Below are 18,966 nucleotides of genomic sequence, written 5' to 3'. Positions count from 1 at the left end.
ACTGGGATTACTTAAAACTACTAATTAAAGAATTGGATATGGGCCAAAATTTCAGAAATGCAGTAGAAGCCATTTACACCAGACAGGAAGCTACACTAATCATTAATGGGCAGGAATCTAAAACACCAATACAAATAAGTCAAGGAACACGTCAAGGTTGCCCCCTTTCCCCACTATTATTTATATTAGTAATGGAAACGCTGATAAAGAACATAAACGACGACCAGAAATTACAAGGAATAAAAATTCGGAATCAACAATGCAAACTTAAAGTATACGCGGATGACATGGTATGCATTGTAGAAGACCCCTTAACAAACATAAACGGTTGGTTAGAAAAAATTCAAACTTTTGGGAAATTAGCCGGTTTCAAACTTAACAAGCAAAAGACCAAGATGCTAGTTAAAAACATGAATAAGGAATCTAAAGAACTACTCCAGGAAAAATCAGGCCTAAAAATAGAAAATAAAGTAAAATATTTGGGGGTGATCATAACCTCAAACAACATAAATCTCTTAAAAAACAATTACGAGACACTCTGGAAAGGCGTACAAAAAGATTTGGACAGGTGGAAACACCAAAACCTCTCCTTGCTAGGCAGAATAGCAACAATTAAGATGGATATTTTACCTAAGCTCCTTTTTCTTTTTCAAACCTTGCCAATTATAAGGAATGATTACATGTTCAAAAAATGGAACACAGATTTAATTAAATTTATATGGAAAAACAAAAAAGCACGCATTAACTTTAAAATACTCACAGATGAAAGAAAGCGGGGAGGATTAGGCCTCCCGGATCTCAAATTATATTACGAAGCCTGTAATTTACTGGCAATAAAAGAGTGGTCAACATTAAAAAATGAAAAATTACTAACCTTAGAGGGCTTCGACCTAAGATTTGGCTGGCATGGGTACTTGTGGTACGATAAGAGAAAAGTAGAAAAAAATTTCAATAATCACTACATAAGGGCGGCCATAATCAAAACTTGGGAGAAGTATAAGTCAAGACTATTTACTAAAGTACCACTATGGATCTCGCCAATAGAAGCGAAACATAAAAGAGAACTAGGGAGAGATAATTGGTTGACATACAAACAAATTTTAAAAACCACAGCTGAGAAACACTTAACCATAAAAACGATAGAGGAGATTAAACAACAACACACCAATTTTACATGGATGCAATATCACCAACTATACCGAAGTTTTAAAGATGATGAGAAGCAAGGATTCTGCCAGGAACAAAATATCTGGGACATAGTAATGCAGAAGGAGAAGAAATTAATCAGAATAATATATAAGCAGTTACTGGGGTGGGCAACCGAAGAAGAGCAAATTAAGGACTGTCAGGTAAAATGGGCAAAAGACTTGGGTCACAACATACTTACAAAACAATGGGAGGAAATTTGGAACACAAAGTTAAAATATACGGTAGCTACGGACCTAAAAGAAAATTGGCACAAGATGTTTTTCAGGTGGCACTATTCCCCAGAGAAAATTGCAAAGTTTAGTAAATCAATATCAAACAAATGCTGGAAGTGCCAAAAAGAAATAGGGACATACTACCATCAATGGTGGGGATGTAAAAGAATCAGGAAGTACTGGAGAGAAATACATTTAGCAACACAAAAAATTCTAAAAACAAATTTTCCACAACTCCCAGAAATGTATTTATTAGGTATATCCTATCCCAAATTCAATAAAAATCAAGACAAAGTCTTCTTCCTGATGAGCACAGCAGCCAGAATTCAACTTGCCAAAATGTGGAAACAGAAGGAAACCCCAACATTAGAAGACTGGTTTATAAAAATACTGGACATAGTACAAATGGACTGTTTATCTCAGCGTCTTAACAACATTACGAAGAGGACAAATTGGGGAGGTCTTGAAGACTTCATTAAAAGGGAAAAACTGACTATGATAATAGACATTTCCAGTCTCTGAAGGAAATTAACAGATGGAGACAACGCCGGAAAAATGAAAGAAATTTGGATGAGAACCATACCAGAAGGGGAAGGTTCTCTTTGAAGACTTTGGGAAGTCCTTCACATGGGGGGGGGGGGGGAGGGAGGAGGAGGGAGGAGACAGGTGGGGGCGGCACGGGGATCTTTTAGGCGGTTTCTTTTTTTTCTCTTTTTTTTAAATTATGTATCACAGAAAAAACTGCACAATAAACATTATAACAGAAAAGAAAAGGTGGTATTTGTAGAACTACATCCACCAATTGGATAGTTTTTTTGGACTTAACAAGCAACACTATTATTGCTATAATTTATTAACAAGTCGACTTTGGGTCTTTTAATCACTATATATCAAACTTTTGGATGTTGTAGTCCGTTTGTGCCATGGGACGAATTCATGTCTAGATCTTCAACCTCTTCTCCAAAACAAATGCTAGAACATAGTGAACATGGGGTGATACGTCAGCCCACAAGGCGCGACTGGGGCCAGAGGTGATGTATACATATGTTTACACCAGAGTTCCACACAGCCATTAGGCCTGGGTAACAACGGAAAAATTTGTTTCTAAAATCGATTTGTATTTGGGTTTTTTTTTTGTTTCGATATTTAAAATAATTACAAAATTTTCCCTTAAAAAAGTTCGGTATTTACGAAATTTCGTTAATATTAACAAATCGATTCGTTATGATGGCGCCCGCGTTGGCGCATGCGCAAAGCATTTACGAAATTTCGTAATTTTGTCGGGAATAACGAATCGATTCGTTAAGATGGCGCCTGCGTTAGCGCGTGAGCAAAAGCAGTTTACGAAATTTTGTTATTGTTGGTAGCCGAGATAATAACGAATCGATTCGTTAAGATGGCGCCCGCGTTAACGCATGCACAAAGCATTCACAAAATTTCGTTATTCGTAAAAACGGTAATAACGAATCGATTATCAAATAATGAGCGAGCACTGTATTATATAGCACTTTGTGTTGGAAAAAGGAGCGCACTGGTTGGAACTACACAAATAATGAGTGAGCACTGTATTATAGCACTTTCTGTTGGCAAAAGGAGCGCACTGGTTGGAACTACACAAATAATGAGCGAGCACTGTACTATATAGCACTTTGTGTTGGCAAAAGGAGCGCACTGGTTGGAACTACACAAATGATGAGCAAGCACTGTATTATGTAGCACTTTGTGTTGGCAAAAGGAGCGCACTGGTTAGAACAACACAAATGAGCGAGCACTGTATTATAGCACTTTCTGTTGGCAAAAGGAGTGCACTGGTTGGAACTACACAAATGACAAATGCACACACAGCCACAGAAGGGTCTTTTCTTTTTTTAGAATATTTTTTGATTTTTTTTAAGAATAAAAGAAAGGTATTTTTCAAAAATATTTAAAAATGTAAAATTAACAAAATGCTCGCCCTGCTGTGGAGCAAACAGCCACAAGACAGGGACAAACGATAGCACACAGCCACAGAAGGGTCTTTTCTTTTTTTAGAATATTTTTTGATTTTTTTTAAGAATAAAAGAAAGGTATTTTTCAAAAATATTTAAAAATGGAAAATTAACAAAATGCTCGCCCTGCTGTGGAGCAAACAGCCACAAGACAGGGACAAACGATAGCACACAGCCACAGAAGGGTCTTTTCTTTTTTAAGAATATTTTTTGATTTTTTTAAGAATAAAAGAAAGGTATTTTTCAAAAATATTTAAAAATGGAAAATTAACAAAATGCTCGCCCTGCTGTGGAGCAAACAGCCACAAGACAGGGACAAATGATAGCACACAGCCACAAAAGGGTCTTTTCTTTTTTTAGAATATTTTTTGATTTTTTTTAAGAATAAAAGAAAGGTATTTTTCAAAAATATTTAAAATGGAAAATTAACAAATTAACAAAAACTGCCCTCGCTCTCCCAACAACAGAATTAAAGAATGCAAAAATGAAAGCAAATGAATCAATGCAAGGAATGAATCCAAGCTTAGCCAACCAAGCCAAGCCAATCCAAGCCGCCCTCCCGAACCTCCCGTCTTCTCCCTCGCCTTCGCTACAATGAGCAATGCGGCCACGCGGAGCCGCTTTTAAAGGGCTTCCTGGCCAATCACAATCAGCCACGGTGCACTGCTTGGGTGCTTGGGAGCGCCGGATTGGCTCCCAGGGCACCCAGCATCCTCCATCCCATTTCCAAAATGGGCGGAAGCTCGTAAAAAGGATGGAGGATGCCGTTTCGTTATTGAAAAACCCTTCCGGGTTTGAAAATATATTTTGAAATCATTTTGTAATTGTTAAATATAACGAATATTTAACGAATTACAAAATTAACGAACGAAACCGCCCAGGCCTAACAGCCATAATTCAGCTAGGGCCAGAGGTGATGTTGTATACATATTTTCACACAAAGCTCCACACAGCCCTCAATGCCCTGTCTCTCAAGCATCTGTTCCTGGTGGCATCTGGGCCATCAGGGACTTGGAGAACAAATCAGGAGGGCCTCTGACAGTATCTAATACCCCTTTCAGAACAACCTCTGGGTGTCATGACCAGGACTAGGAAAAAACGACAAGTCTTCGGCACTTTTCAGGACATACATTAAAACAACAGTGTTGTTTGTGAAGCCTCTTTTTTTTTCAGAATATAATGTTTGCCTCTAATCTTTTAGTATATCCGCAGTCACTTAATACCAATATCAAGAAACAATATATGACTTTTGGGCTAATTGAGTTCAGTGTGGGACCACTCCAATTTGTCTGAAAGTATTTAGAATCACATGTCTATACAACCACAGAAACTCAAAGAAAGCAAAGATCATAACAACAATATCACAATCTATAAGTGAATGATGTAAACAGTTCATAGAGTCCATAGGCTCATAGTTGGAGATCTGATCGTGTGCAGGGCACCCGATTTAGCCTCAAGACTTCTCGTCCTCTGCAGTTGAGATAGGCTGTGTGTTGTCTATAGTTGTTGTCAGAGATGTGCTGGTCCATAGGCATCTGTCCAGTGTTCTTGGTCCTAAGGAATCTTCTTTAAACATTTATTCAACTTTGAATTATAAAGTGTAGATTATACTATGAGGACAATACCACAAGTATTCCAGTCTTTTAGTTCAGTTACTGTGTATATCTATTAGTAACAGCACTTTTTTTAATTAGCCAGTTAGTCTTATCAAAAACAGACAGTGCAAACACAACATACAACATATGTCTGGTCCTCTTGAAATAGAATACAAATATATATGAATCTATATAACAAATCTAAGTAAAAAATAATAGTGTTCAGAAATTGCCCATCTAGACACAAATGGGTTCTAGATGCAGAGCGCATAGAACAGGTTAGTTCTTTTACACATCTAGGCTTAGTATACTCAGAGACAGGCTCATGGCTTGTATCCTTTCAATCTTGTGCAATCAAAATTAGGGCATGCTCTAACATACTGGCAAGATTGCTATCTCATAGATGTTCTGGGTCTTTATCTCCGATAATCAAAGTTTACAAAACAAAAATTGTCCCCATGATATGATATGGAACTGAAATCTGGGGCCTTAGCAAATTCCCAATAATGGAACAGGCACAATCAAAATTTCTAAGAAAGATCACCTCTTCCTTATGCAATATATTCAAGACAGCTCATTATATTAACGGGTTTTTTATTGTTTTTTTCACCAAACGCAGGTAAGGCTAGATGACTTCTGAGATCCCTTTTACTAAAGCATCAGTTCTTTTGATAAGAGCATACTTCCTCTTCTTTAAAACAGGTTTCGAATGAACCAAAGCTTGGAGGAAGCTGTTAACCGCAACACTTTTTTTTGGGGGGGGGGGGTGTTTGATGCATGAAAAAGGATCAAAGAATTATACAATAACACAGTCTTTAACTTTTTAAAATAGACCTTTTGAAGCACATAGTTTTTTAAAAAACAACAACAACAACATAGCAAATTCAAAGACACTATCCCTCTTTTCCTCATTTCATAGAATCCTAGAGTTGGAAGAGACCTCATGGGCCATACAGTCCTACCGCCTGCTTAGAAAACACTATACTCAAAGCACTCCCAACAGATGGCCATATAACTTCTGCCCAAAAACCTCCAAAGAAAGAGCCTCCGACACGCTCCGGGGCAGAGAGCCCCACTGTTGAAAAATCCTCACAATCAGGAAGTTCTTTCTTCAGACATTCTCTCTTGTAGTTTGAAACCATTGCTCAGCGTCCCAGTCTCCAGGGCAGCAGAAAACGAACTTGCTCCCTGCTCTCTTGACCTTCTCTCACATATTTATACATGACTATCATGTATCCACTCAGCCTTTTCTTCTTCAGGCTAAACATGCCCAGCTCTTTAAGCCGCTCCTCATAGTGCATGTTCTCCAGACACTTTATCATTTTAGTCCCCCTCCTCTAGACACATTCTAGCTTGTCAATATCTTTCTTCAGTTTGAGATTCATGGAAGCATTCTAGAAAGCAGGTAATTTGACATTTTTGAAGATACAATTTTTATCCCACAATTTCAATTATCTTATAATTTTTGTCACTTGCGTCTGAGAGAACATCCAAGTGGCCACCTTTGAATGCTCTCCTGACAACACAATGATATTTTAATTAATTTTCTTTCAGCCAAATTGATTCATTTTTCACTTTAATTTAACAAACAATCACAGAAAGGCAAAATGGGTGACTATATAAGACAGTCTAAAACATATGAAAAGTATCTGAGTTTTTCAATGTTCTAAACATACACACATCTATATAAATAAAAATGTAATGTTCGCCTATGGAAACAAAAAAACTCAAAAACCACTGGACAAACTGACATCAAATTTGGATGGAATATGCCTATCAACCCAATGAGTGATCATCACTCGAAAAAAATATAGGTTGTCATTTGGGAGTTGTAGTTTCTGGGATCCACAGCTCATCCACAATCAAAGGGCACTCTGAACCCCACCAACGATAGAATTGAACCAAACTTTCCACTCAGAACTCCCATGACCTCCGCAAGGGTCCCAACCCCAATAATAATAATAATAATAATAATAATAATAATAATCCTTTATTTGTACCCCGCTACCATCTCCCGAAGGACTTGGTGCGGCTTACAAGAGGCCGAGCCCAAATACAACAATAAAACAGCAACAACACAATAACAAAAAACAAAGCAATAACATTAACACCCAATGGCGCAATTAAAAACGCAATTAAACCCCCAGGTTGAGAAATGCCGCCTATAGTCCATCCAATCCAACTCCCTTCACCAGGGCAAGAAAACATAACCAAACCTCCTGACAAACATAACCTCCTGACAAACAGCTATCTAGCCATAGATATAGATAGATATGATTCACACACATATTTATATGACATATAGTATCATAGATTTCAAAAGGGACCCTTAAAGAAGGACAACCATATGCTGCATGTTCCAGAGTAGGCAAACCAGACAATCTTCACACCAGTACTGACAAAGAAACAAGGAGAAATACTATTTACCCACAAGCATAAAGAAATTACATACATTAGAAATTAACACTTTCTCATTACTCTTCCAGATCACCAGACTGGGCCACAGCAACACATGGCAGGGGATGGCTAGTAATCCATATATTGACACATTCCATTCACTGGACCATCTAACTTCAAACTGTTTGGGTTTCAGCCTTAAATCTAGAAATAGTTTTCTAAGATCTACAGAGACACTCGCTGGAACACCTCAGCAAGTGAGAGTCCAAAAGTGGCAGGCTCAAACCAGAACCTCAACCAATGGCTGATACCAAATATGAGACCCCCCTTGGGCACACAGAGGACTGGGCGACTTGGAAGGCACTGAACAGACTGCGCTCTGTCACCACAAGATGCAGAGCCAACCTCAAGAAATGGGGCTACAAAGTGGAATCCACGACATGCGAGTGTGGAAAGGAGCAAACCACAGACCACCCACTGCAATGCAACCTGAGCCCTGCCACATGCACAATGGAGGACCCTCTTGCAGCAACACCGGAAGCACTCCAAGTGGCCAGCTACTGAGCCCGAGCGCGGCCGAGACCCCCGCCTTCAAATTAGTATGAACCGCAGCGGAGAGTTCCACAATTCCTGTGAGCCAAGTTTGGGACCAACTGATGAAATGTGCCCCAACAGGCAGCTCAAAGCCAGAAATGCCTTTAACTTTCCTTTGCTTTCCCCTTCTCCATACTATGTAACATTCCCCTAATAAAAGTACTTGAAACTGCAACTTTTAATCTTTCCGCTTGATACTTTTGTATCTTTCCATGCCTCAGACTAACTCAACCTGGAAATAAACCTTTTTCCAGGCTCCGGAGAGCCGTGAGCCTGCCGGGGCACTTACTGGCACCCCCGGAATGCCAGATCTGCGTTCGTTTAAACCGCAGATACGGAAACCGCCATTTTGGACCCCCGTATCCGCTAAAACAACAAAATGGCAGATTGACGCCGTTCAATTTTGTATTTTTCTACTATTAATTCTAAGACTAACTGCCATCTCGCTTTCCTCATTTTGGACTCCCTCGCCCGGGAAATAATTGGTTTGGTTTAAAGTATTTCATTTGACAGAAATCAGCTGTTTGTCAAATTGTCCGGTTTCTTCCAAGACAGCCTGTTTCTCTTCAACACCGCCCATTCCTGCTCGGCCCTGCAGCCGGGGGCTCACTATGGCTACCCATGGGAGGCCCTGGGAAGGCGGCCAGGCGGGAACCCCGGCCCCTGGAGAGAGACATAGTTCTCCAAAGGCCAGACCAATGGACTCTGTTACTATCCGACCCAGCGCTCACCACTGGACTTCTGCCTTTCTTTTCGACTCCCTGACTTATGAACTGTTTACATATCCATGGCCACGGATCCTCTGCTGGTGCCTGATCCGAGATGCTGGCAGCCTCCATTTCCGCGCATCCTTTTCCATGTCTATGAAATCTCTGGTTTATGTCACAAATAAAGATTAAATATTGTATTAAACTTTATGGGGTGGGATGGGGTTCCTCTTCTATACTATGTATGAAATGTATCGTATGAAATATAATGTGCTCCCTTCCCGCCTTTCCTCTGACCTTCGGCCTACAAAAAAGGTAACCAGAAATTGTTGTGATGCCTGGGGGAAATTCTCCGTTTCCCCCGAAACTCTTCCCTGATTGACTTATCAACATGGAACAATAACTGTTGATTCCGTCTTCCCGCCTTCTGAGCCTGTCTAGTGGGAAGAGGAAGTCAACAGAAACCTGAAAAAAAAAGAATTGATTAAATTCACAAAGACAGCATTGATCCCTTTTGAGGTCCACTGTCTGACCCAATATTATCTTTCCCCCCAAAGCCATTTTCAACCTTTGTTTACTGGGATCACACCTGGCCGGCCAGAACAAAAGCCTTGCATTCCATCCTGGCTGGTCAGCTGTAATCCCATCATTTCTCCATTATGTACGCTCGTCCCGCCCTCTCGCTCCTGATTCGTCCATTCTCGGGAGCGAGAGAAACGTTCCAATTGGCCCTCCAGAGGCGGAGAAGCACACTGATTGGCTTGGAGGCGGGGCGGGTCGCCAAGCCTCCTCCCAGCTGTTCTGCAGCCAGCCAATCAGCTCGAAGCCGCCAGCAGAGGGCGGGCAGGAGTTTTGAATTGCTTTCTTTGTGTCTTCTCTATAAAATGATTGTAACCATCCTAGCAACCATGCTTGTGGTGGAATTATTCTTGCATTGCATCCGACTACAGCTGTGTCACAAATAAACTTCGGTCACTGATTTCTTCCGCCTGGTGAGGTAATATTATTATTATCTTTTATTTTAAATTGGCAATTTTCCTGGCCTCACCAAGGTACCCAGGGCCCTTTTGGCGCGGTCCTCGGGTCCCTCTCTCTCGAGGGGCCTCTGCTAAAAGTAGCTCAATATCACTACTGGTCTAAGGACATTTAGTCAACTACCAAACTCACAAATTTTGTATTTTGTCTGTTTGTTTGCTTTGTTCTGTTAGAAATGTAATATCATTGACTGGTTGCCCTAATATGACAAATAAATAAACTGGAATGTTGTCAAAATATTCATTTAGACATGCAGAGAATCTATTCATTCACATCCCACATATGTCAGCATATCCAATCCACTATGTAGTCCCTTCTAGTCACTTTTAACCTGAATAGATTACTGCAACATGCTCTATGTGGGGCTGCCTTTGAAGACAGTTCGGAAACTTCAGCTAGTCCAATGGGCGGCAAGCAGATTACTAATCGGGGCGACATACAGGGAGTATACCGCCCCCCGTATTGACGTATTAGATATCTATCAAGGTGACCAATTTAAGACATTCACATGCTCTTCAAACAGGCAAAACCTCTCTCCTATCCTGGGCATTCTACAGACATATAAACTTCACTTGTTTATTTCCACAGACTTCACAACTTCTGAGGATGCTGTACAGAAGTGTTTATTATAATGTGTTTAAATCTGTATTTGTGTTTTACATTGGTTGCCTGTGGCTGGAGCGGCCCAGCTGTGAGAGATATGTTGCCATGGAAACAAGGCAGAAGAGGAGGTGGGAGGAGCTTAGAGAGAAAAAGGTTTGAAAGTGACAGTTAAGTTTCAGTCAGGAGGAAGAGACCCTGAGAGAGAGCAGAGTCAAATAGGGACTCTGAGAGAGTAACTGAGTCAGGAGGAAGAGACCCTGAGAGAGAGCAGAGTCAAATAGGGACTCTGAGAGAGTAACTCAGTTAGGAGGAAGAGACCCTGAGAGAGAGTAGCAGAGTCAGATAAGGACTCTGAGAGAGTAGCAGAGTCAGGGAAGAGACTCTGAGGAGTGAAGAAGTGTAGTGTTAGTTAGTGTTCGTGAATATTTCTTCAGCTAGGGAGCTGAAGGGTAAAACTTTGTTAGATTTCTTTAGTTAAAAAGAACTAACAGAGGCTTTGTACGATTGCCAGTCGGTGGAAGACTGGAGTTCTATTATTTGATCCAGTATAGATCAAACAGTGAGAATATTCACAGCAGGGAACACTGAATAATAGACACCTTCACCAGAGCAAGAGTTTAAAAGTTGTAACATCAAAGGCTGAATTGTATCTCTACCAAGTCATATTGTAACCATCAAGTATATGCCAAGCATAACCTCTCCATATTGTAACCATCAAGTATATGCCAAGCTGAACATCTTTATATTGCAACCACAAGCTTTGTTCAACAATAAACTTGTTCTCTTTGTTATTTTAAAAACTGCCTCATCTCCATTGATTTTACGTTCGGTGCATTCCACTCTACCAAAATTACCTCACAACGCAAACAGAGACTAACAGAGACTTTAATACCAGCGTCTCTATACATTATGGTGGCAGTTTAATTAGCATTGTCGGAGGTTCCTTACAGTTTTTGGTGGTCCCATTTCGGTGGCGTTAATACTTCTTTGCAATGCCCACCACAGATAGAGGCAAAATGACCACACAATTCGAAAAAACACACAACTACCCAGCAATTCCGGTCATGAAAGCCCTCAACAACACACACAAACTTTTTCTTTTTAACAAGCACATTTCTCTTGACTTATTTCTCTTTTAAATGGTTTTTGTTCTCTCTTGTATGCGGACTCAAATGCGGACATAATTATCATTTATCTTTCTTGCTCCTGGAAAAAAACAAATTCATCCTTTCCTTTTGGATCTATTGCTTCAATAATAGTTTACTATCTTAAGTACATACAAAATTTTTGGCTTGCCAAACAAACAACAAGAAACAAAGGCAGACACTTCCTCCAACCAAACTCTTTAACACACCTTTCAAAGACAAATAATTCTCACACACAATTTTCATATGATCTTTGTTACCACCTGAGGAATCCACTGTCCCCTGATTTTACTATTTCTCTTTCCCTATAATGCTCTCCCTATTATTGAATTCCCTTTTACCTGTCATCTATTTCTTATCTATCTTTCCCCTAAGACTTTTCTTGGTCCCAATGACCATCCTTGACACTTTAGTTTCTCTTTTGACTTCTATCCACGGTCCCCTTTTGGACCACTTCAGTCTCTTTACTACTGAGGAAAGGTTCCATCCTGGATCCTAACCCCGGGATCCCATTTACCCAACTTCTAAGTTATCCTCCTGTGGCGGTGTCTATCTATCTGTTGCAAACTTCAAGACTAGACTACTGGTCCCCTTGACCTCCACCCCTCTTGCAGGTAATTTAAGTCTCTTATTAGTCTGAGGCAGAGTCTACCATTCTGTATCTCACTTCAAAGGCTAGACTACAAGAAACTGGTGGCCACTCTTCGGCCCTGGCCTCCCTATCGCGCTTCTCTTTCTCCATAAGTCTCCATAAATATGAAAACAATACTTGGCTGTCCTGGAATCCTCCTCCTCTTTTTTTTTTTTTAGATCCAGGCGAACCTCTGATGTTGTTTTTTGTCTCTCCTATCCAGGCGTTCCCTCGGACAGACGGCTCCTGATCAGGACGACCAAGGAAGTCGGTCTATTTGCTTTTCGGGTGCCCTCTCAACTCTCCTTGGTATGTCGAGACCCAGCGCCAACTGTCAGATTGGAATGGATTGGCAACAGTCCCTGGCTCACTATTTCCATGCAGTCACCGCGACTGTTTCACGATCCTGGCCACAAGCCCCCAAATTATGTTAGAGACCCTAAATTGGGCCTTTTTAGGTCTACGTCATGGGAGCACGAAAGGAAGGAAACAGTCCCAATGAAAGATAAAAAACAAGGTTTTATTTTAGTTTCTTCATTAAGAAGACGGACAGTCGGGCAGCATGCACAGATGTTACCCTTCAAATGATTGCCGTGCTCTTCCCTTGAAATCTGCAAACTTTACAGCCCAGTACAAACAAAAAGCATAGGGAAAACACCTTTTGTGAATAATAATTCTGACCTTTCGATGGAAAGTACCTTCTTGTACATGCGGCCTCTGCACTTCAAAAAAACAACCTTTGAAGTTAATTTCATTCAAAGCCCCTTACTTAGTATTTGCAAATTTTGCTCAAAGACCCTTTCACTATGACGAATGGAAGCCACTTGCCAGTTTGGGGAATATCATTGCAGACATAATAAAATATACTAATCATGGACTTTTCCAAGATAATCATTACTTGTCCACACACGTCCCAGTTTCCACATTTGTGATTGTATGGAAAGCATGATTTTCCTAATTGGAGCAGGCAAAAGCAAACTGCTGCATCCTCATTCATCCCCTTTTGCCATTTGGACCACATTTGGATACTTTTTGGCTACTTCTCCATGTGTAAAATGTTGGAAAGTATGCAGCAGCCTGCTTAGAAACGCTCCTTCATGTTCATAGTAAAATATGCTTTTGTTGACGTTTCCTTCCCATCAGCAGAGGTCTCCAAGGAGCCTGGCATACTTTTGTTGTGTTTTCTTTATCCGCTTTCCCCCTCTCTTTCTTGCAACGGGCAGAGAATACCCTTTGGAGTTTGACCCCCGCATCCCTGATAAGGCGTCCCATTCCCTTGCTGGGCACACAAGGCTCAAACAGTAACCAGGGCACCAGGAATGTGACCGTTCCAGCTATAAAATTCACACTTTCCCCACAATTATTTAAGTCAATGCAGGGATCAATACGCAGTCAGTGGCACCAAAGAGGGTGAGTCTCATCTCCAATTTGGGCTTCTTCTCATCGTTAGAATGGACTCAAACATTAACAAAAATGTTTGCAAAGTTTGAAAGCTGTTTGGCAGTGCAGTCTGAGAGACTCTCCCACACAACTGAATAAAATCCCACATTTTCTGCTTTGAACTGGAATATATGGCAGTGTGGACTCAGATAACCCAGTTCAAAGCAAATATTGTGTAATTTTCTGCCTTGATATTCTGGATGATATGACTGTGAGGAAGGACCCTCACTCTCCTTCTCTGGAGGTCTTTAACCAGAGGCATATGTTAGGAGGGTTTGGGTGGTATCTTCCTATCTGGTGGAAAGGGTTGGGTTGGATGGCCTCTAGGGCCCCCATCTAATGTTATTCATTCATCCATCTATTGGACAAGTCTGGTAAAATCTCTTTCTCTGGAGGTTTTTAAACAAAGGCTGGATGGGCATCTGTTGGGAGGGATCGAGTTGTATCTTCCTTCATTGCTGAAAAGGGTTGGACAAGATGGCCCTTGGGGGCCCTGTTCCAACTTTCAGGTTTTATATAATAATACAAAATACTGCCTTAGGAAGGGGTGGATTCTCCTTCTCTGGAGGGCTTTAAAACAGAGGCTGGATGGCTATCTGTCAGGAGGACTTGGATGGTGTATTTTGCCTGATACAAGGGGGCTGACACTTAGGTTTCTAGGATTCTATGATTTTATTATTCTAGGGCCATTTGTCAGGAGGCTTTGGATTGTATCTTTCAGTCTCACAGAAAAGGTTGTTCTGGATTGCCTCTGGGACCCCCATCCATGCATCCATGCATCAGTCTATTGGCGAAGTCTGATAAATCTCTCCCTCTGGATGGCTGGATGAGTATCCATCAGGAGGGATCGGGTTGTATCGTCCTTAATTGCAAAGGGGGGGGGGGGTGGACTAAATGGCCCTTGGGAGACCCCTTCCAACTCTCAGATTCTATAATATATTGCCATCTAGCCCTACCTTGTTTTGCAATTAAAGATTTCCCTTCTCCGGAGGCCTTTAAACAGAGGCTGGATTACCATCTGTCAGGAGGGTTTGGATGGTGTCTTTCTGTCTGGCAGAAAGGGTCAAGCTGAATGGCCTATAGGGTTCCCATCCAGTATTATTCATTCATCCATACATCAATCTATTGGACAAGTCTGGTGTATCCCCTTCTCTGGATGGCTGGGTGGGTATCTGTTGGGAGGGATCAGGTTGTATTCATTTCAGAAGGAGCATGGACCAGATGGACTTTGGAGGTCCCATCCAGGGTCCAGATGTGTCCATCCAGGCCCAGAGCTTTGAAAAGCATTGTTTTCATAGCATCACAGCATCATAGGCTTCGAAGCGATTCCAAGGGCCACCCAGTCCAGGCTCCCTGGCAGGCAACAATGGGCTTTGGGTTGCCACTTTCCACGGCTCCTCCGCTTCAATGCCCCTCTTGTTCTCCAGCCTCCCGCCCCCAGGCCTTTGTGCCAAGGAGGAAACTGAGCCGGCTGTGCTCTGAATCCACAAAATGGCCACGTTTTCCATCGCTTGGAGGCTGCAAGCCAAGAGGAGTGTTACTCTTCTTCTTGCAGGTGGAGATGGAGGGCCAAAAACGGCCTCTGCGCCGACAGGTGAGTCCTTCGGTGGCACCTGGGACATCCAGTACAAAGTGTTCAACATTTGATCTTGGTGCAAACGTCCTTTTCAAATGCAGGAAAGGCCTCTGTTTCTCATAGCATACAATTGCCCTCACCTGGGCATCTTGCATTTAGCATTCTTTATGTTACTGCCTGTATTGGAAAGGTTCAACTGTGTTAAGTACTTTTATATTGTGTTTTATTTGCAGAGCTGTGCTCCAAGTTGGCGAAAGCCTTCTTGTTTGTCATAACACACGATTGCCCTCTGTTATTCTTACTATTTTTAGTATATTTCTATTTTGCTTCTTTCTTAAATAAGACCCAAAACAGCTATGTATCTACATTTAGCATGCTTTGTCCATATCAGTGGTCACTGCCTATATCAAAACAGTTCGTCTGTGTTTCGCCTATTTTATTTTATTTCGTTTCGTTTCATTTTATTTTATTTGGTGTGAAAGATTTCTGTCATAGCATGTACTAGCCCTCTATTATTATTATTATTATTATTATTATTATTATTATTATTATTATTTGAAACACAACAAGATTAGTACACAGCAAACAAGATCACTATGCTGGTTGTATTGGATCAAAAGTCGAACACTTCCCAAGTGTCTAGGAATTGTTATTATTACTATTATTATTGTTGTTGTTGTTATATACCACTTCCCTCTCTTAAAAGAGATTCAAAGCATCTCTGTATTCTGCATTTGGAATAATTTGCATTGTCTCTTTCTCCATCAGAAAAGTCCACCATTTTTTATTTGATTTGCAAATATATTCCCCAAATTAGCAAACGGCTTCTGTTTGTCATAGTACAGTCCGTTGCTTTTGCCTACATCCCTTGCATTTTGTGCCTCTTGCATTAAAGACTGCATTGGCAAACCTGGGTTCACTTTGCAAATCTGCTTGCTGGGTTGTGTCTATAAGGTAGTGGTTCCCAACCTGTGGTCTGTGGACCATCAGTGGTCTGCAAGAACTAAAATATGGTCCGTGGCCTCACAGTTACTACACTGAAACCCTCTTATAGTGCCGAGGCTTATTAAATATGGTTTTCTGTGGGCAAGTAGATGGCAACTACTGGGTGGAATATGTTCTTTATCAGAAACTAGAGCTAATGTGGTCTATCCAATGCGATTTTCTGAATCAGCACCCCAAATAACCAAACCAATCCTGAAGTTGAGCAAAAAAATGATTTGTAACCTTTTTGGTCAAAGTGATCCCTGGTCAAGTGGTCCCTGGTCAAAAAAAGGTTGGGAACCACTCCTATAAGGAAAGACCTCTCTGCAGGAAAGAAAACAGATGATTTGCAGGGATAAACATTCCCCTTGAAGTGTGATTTGTCCCACAACAAACAGACTGGTTTGCTTCAACTTGGTGGTTGTTTGGGGCAGGGAAAGTATTGGATGCATCTACACTATGGGGTCAATACCAGTTTGACACCACTTTCACTACTTGTTCAATGTCATAGAAACCTGGAAGTTGTAATTTTTACAAGACCTTTGCCTTCCTTGGCTGGATGGAGTTTGTGCACCGCTTTCTCAATGCAATGGGATCCTGGGATTTGTAGATTGGCAGAGAAGGCCAGAGACCTTGGGAAACTACAGCTCCCACAACTCCGTAGCATAAAGCATGGCAGGGGAAGCACACTGAGACCGGTATCCACACCATGGAGGATGGCACACAGGTGGACACCGCTTCAGTTGCCCTGGACCTGTTGTGCCAGAGGAACTTCCTGCCACTTGAATGGGATTGAAGCGAATTGGGAAATAACACAAGGAGAGGTTTGGCTGCAAGCCTGGATCCATCCTGCAGCCAGGAGTACCCTGCTAAGGAGGCAAACCTGTTTGTCCGCTCCTGGGGAACTCGCCCTCGGCAGAGGACTCCTTCGGGGAGTTTCACTCCTTGCTGGCCTGGCTGGAGGTGACCCCTTGACCGTGAGTGTTCTTTCTCATCTTTGGCTCCAAGGAAGGGTCTGGACAGGTGCCCCGTCTCTTCTAGTTTGGGGTGATATGCAGGGTTGGACCTGTCTGATCCTTGAATGGAAAACCCAGGGAGGAGGAGGACTACCATCTGTTATCATTATCATTATTATTGAAGCTTTTTTGTTTCTGGTTTTGGGTGCAAAGCAGGGCAGAACCTTGGCTGATCCTTGGCTGAGAGTGTTGAATTGGGGAAAACCCCTGTCTACAACAACAACAACAACAATTGGTGTGAATACTGGATTGGTGTGGATACTGAGCTCAAGATGCTTTCCCTGCCATGCCTCAATGCTACGGAGTTGTGGGAGTTGTAGTTTCCCAAGGTCTCCAGCCTTCTCTGCCAAAACTACAAACTACATCACATTGAGAAAGCTGTGCCAAAATTATTATTATTGTTGTTGTTATTGCTATTGTTATTATGACATCTTCAGGTTTGGGTTTTTGATCCAAACAGGGAATGGTTGATCCCTAAATGTGAGATATGCAGATTGTATTATTATTATTATTATTATTATTATTATTATTATTATTATGGATTTTGGATGTTAAGCAGGGCTGGACCTGACTGCTTTCCAAATGGGAGACTCCAGGGAAAGGATTGGAAGAAGCTAGGTTGGGTCTGGCTGTTTCCTGAGTGGAAGCATCCAAGTTATTTGCATTGTTATTGTTTCTTATATCTCTTATAATTTTGGGTGCTAAGCAGGGCTGGGTCTGGCCATTCCCTGGATGGGAGACCAGTTTGATGCCACCTTCACTGCCATGGTGAAGTGCTGTGAATTGCTGAGAAGTTGTAGTTTTGGGCAACCCTTTTGGGCATAGAAGGCAAAAGGCCTTGAGAAACTACACCTCCCGGGCTTGAAACAGCATCAAAGTAGTGCCATCATGCATTCCTCCTGTGGTGCAGATGCACCTTGCCGATGCTACGGATCTAGCAAAACAGCTAAGGCAGTAAAAGGCTGAATACATTTTTGGATTTGGGGAAATCTTTGCACGCTCTGCAGGCCTCCTTTCCTTGCAAGTCCTGCCCCCAAAACCCAATTCTTTCCTTCCGGCGGTTGATCTGTCATGTTGCCCTTGGCTCTCTCCCCGGAATCTGGCTGTTTCTCTTCCTGCTGGACAAACAAGCACTTGGGCCACCTGACCCTTGCTTGCCTTGGGCCCTTTCTTTCCTGGGTTGGTCCCAAAGTCAAAGCAGGGCACATATTTGGCCAACTGATATCGAGCTGCTTTTAGGAGGGCCTCCCCAGCTGAGGAGATCCCTGAGGACCGCACCAAAGAGAGTCCTGGAACCTTGGTGAGGCCAGCAAAGCCAATTTTTGTGATAAAAATATTTAAAATAATAAATCCTCACCAAAGCGGAAGAAGTTCAGCGACCGAGGTGTTTTATTTGCAATTCAGCTGCAATCGGATGCAAAAGTAGGGATAATTCCTCTACAAGCATACCGCTAGAGAATTTACAAGCATATTTATAGAGAAAACACAATAAAACCTTTTGAATTTCCCGCCCGCCCCTCTCCACCCGGCTTCGCGCTGATTGGTTGACAGCTCGAACAGCTGGGAGGAGGCTTGGCGGCCCGCCTCGCTCTGGGCCAATCAGCGAGTTCCTCCGCCTCTGGAGGGCCAATCGGCGCGTTTCTCTCGCTTCCGAGGATGGACAAATCAGAAGAGAGAAGGTGGGACGACCATGAACAATGGGGGAAATGATGGGATTACAGATAGCCAGCTGGTTGGAATGTGAGGCTTTGTTTTGGCTGGCAAGGTGCGATATTCACAAACAAAGGCTTTCCTGTCCTTGATGGGTTTTGGTGAGGGAAACAAACAGGATCAG

Source organism: Anolis sagrei, chromosome Y (assembly GCF_037176765.1).
Source record: "Anolis sagrei isolate rAnoSag1 chromosome Y, rAnoSag1.mat, whole genome shotgun sequence".
NCBI classification, from domain to species: domain Eukaryota; kingdom Metazoa; phylum Chordata; class Lepidosauria; order Squamata; family Dactyloidae; genus Anolis; species Anolis sagrei.
Note: the sequence above shows the minus strand (reverse complement) of the source record.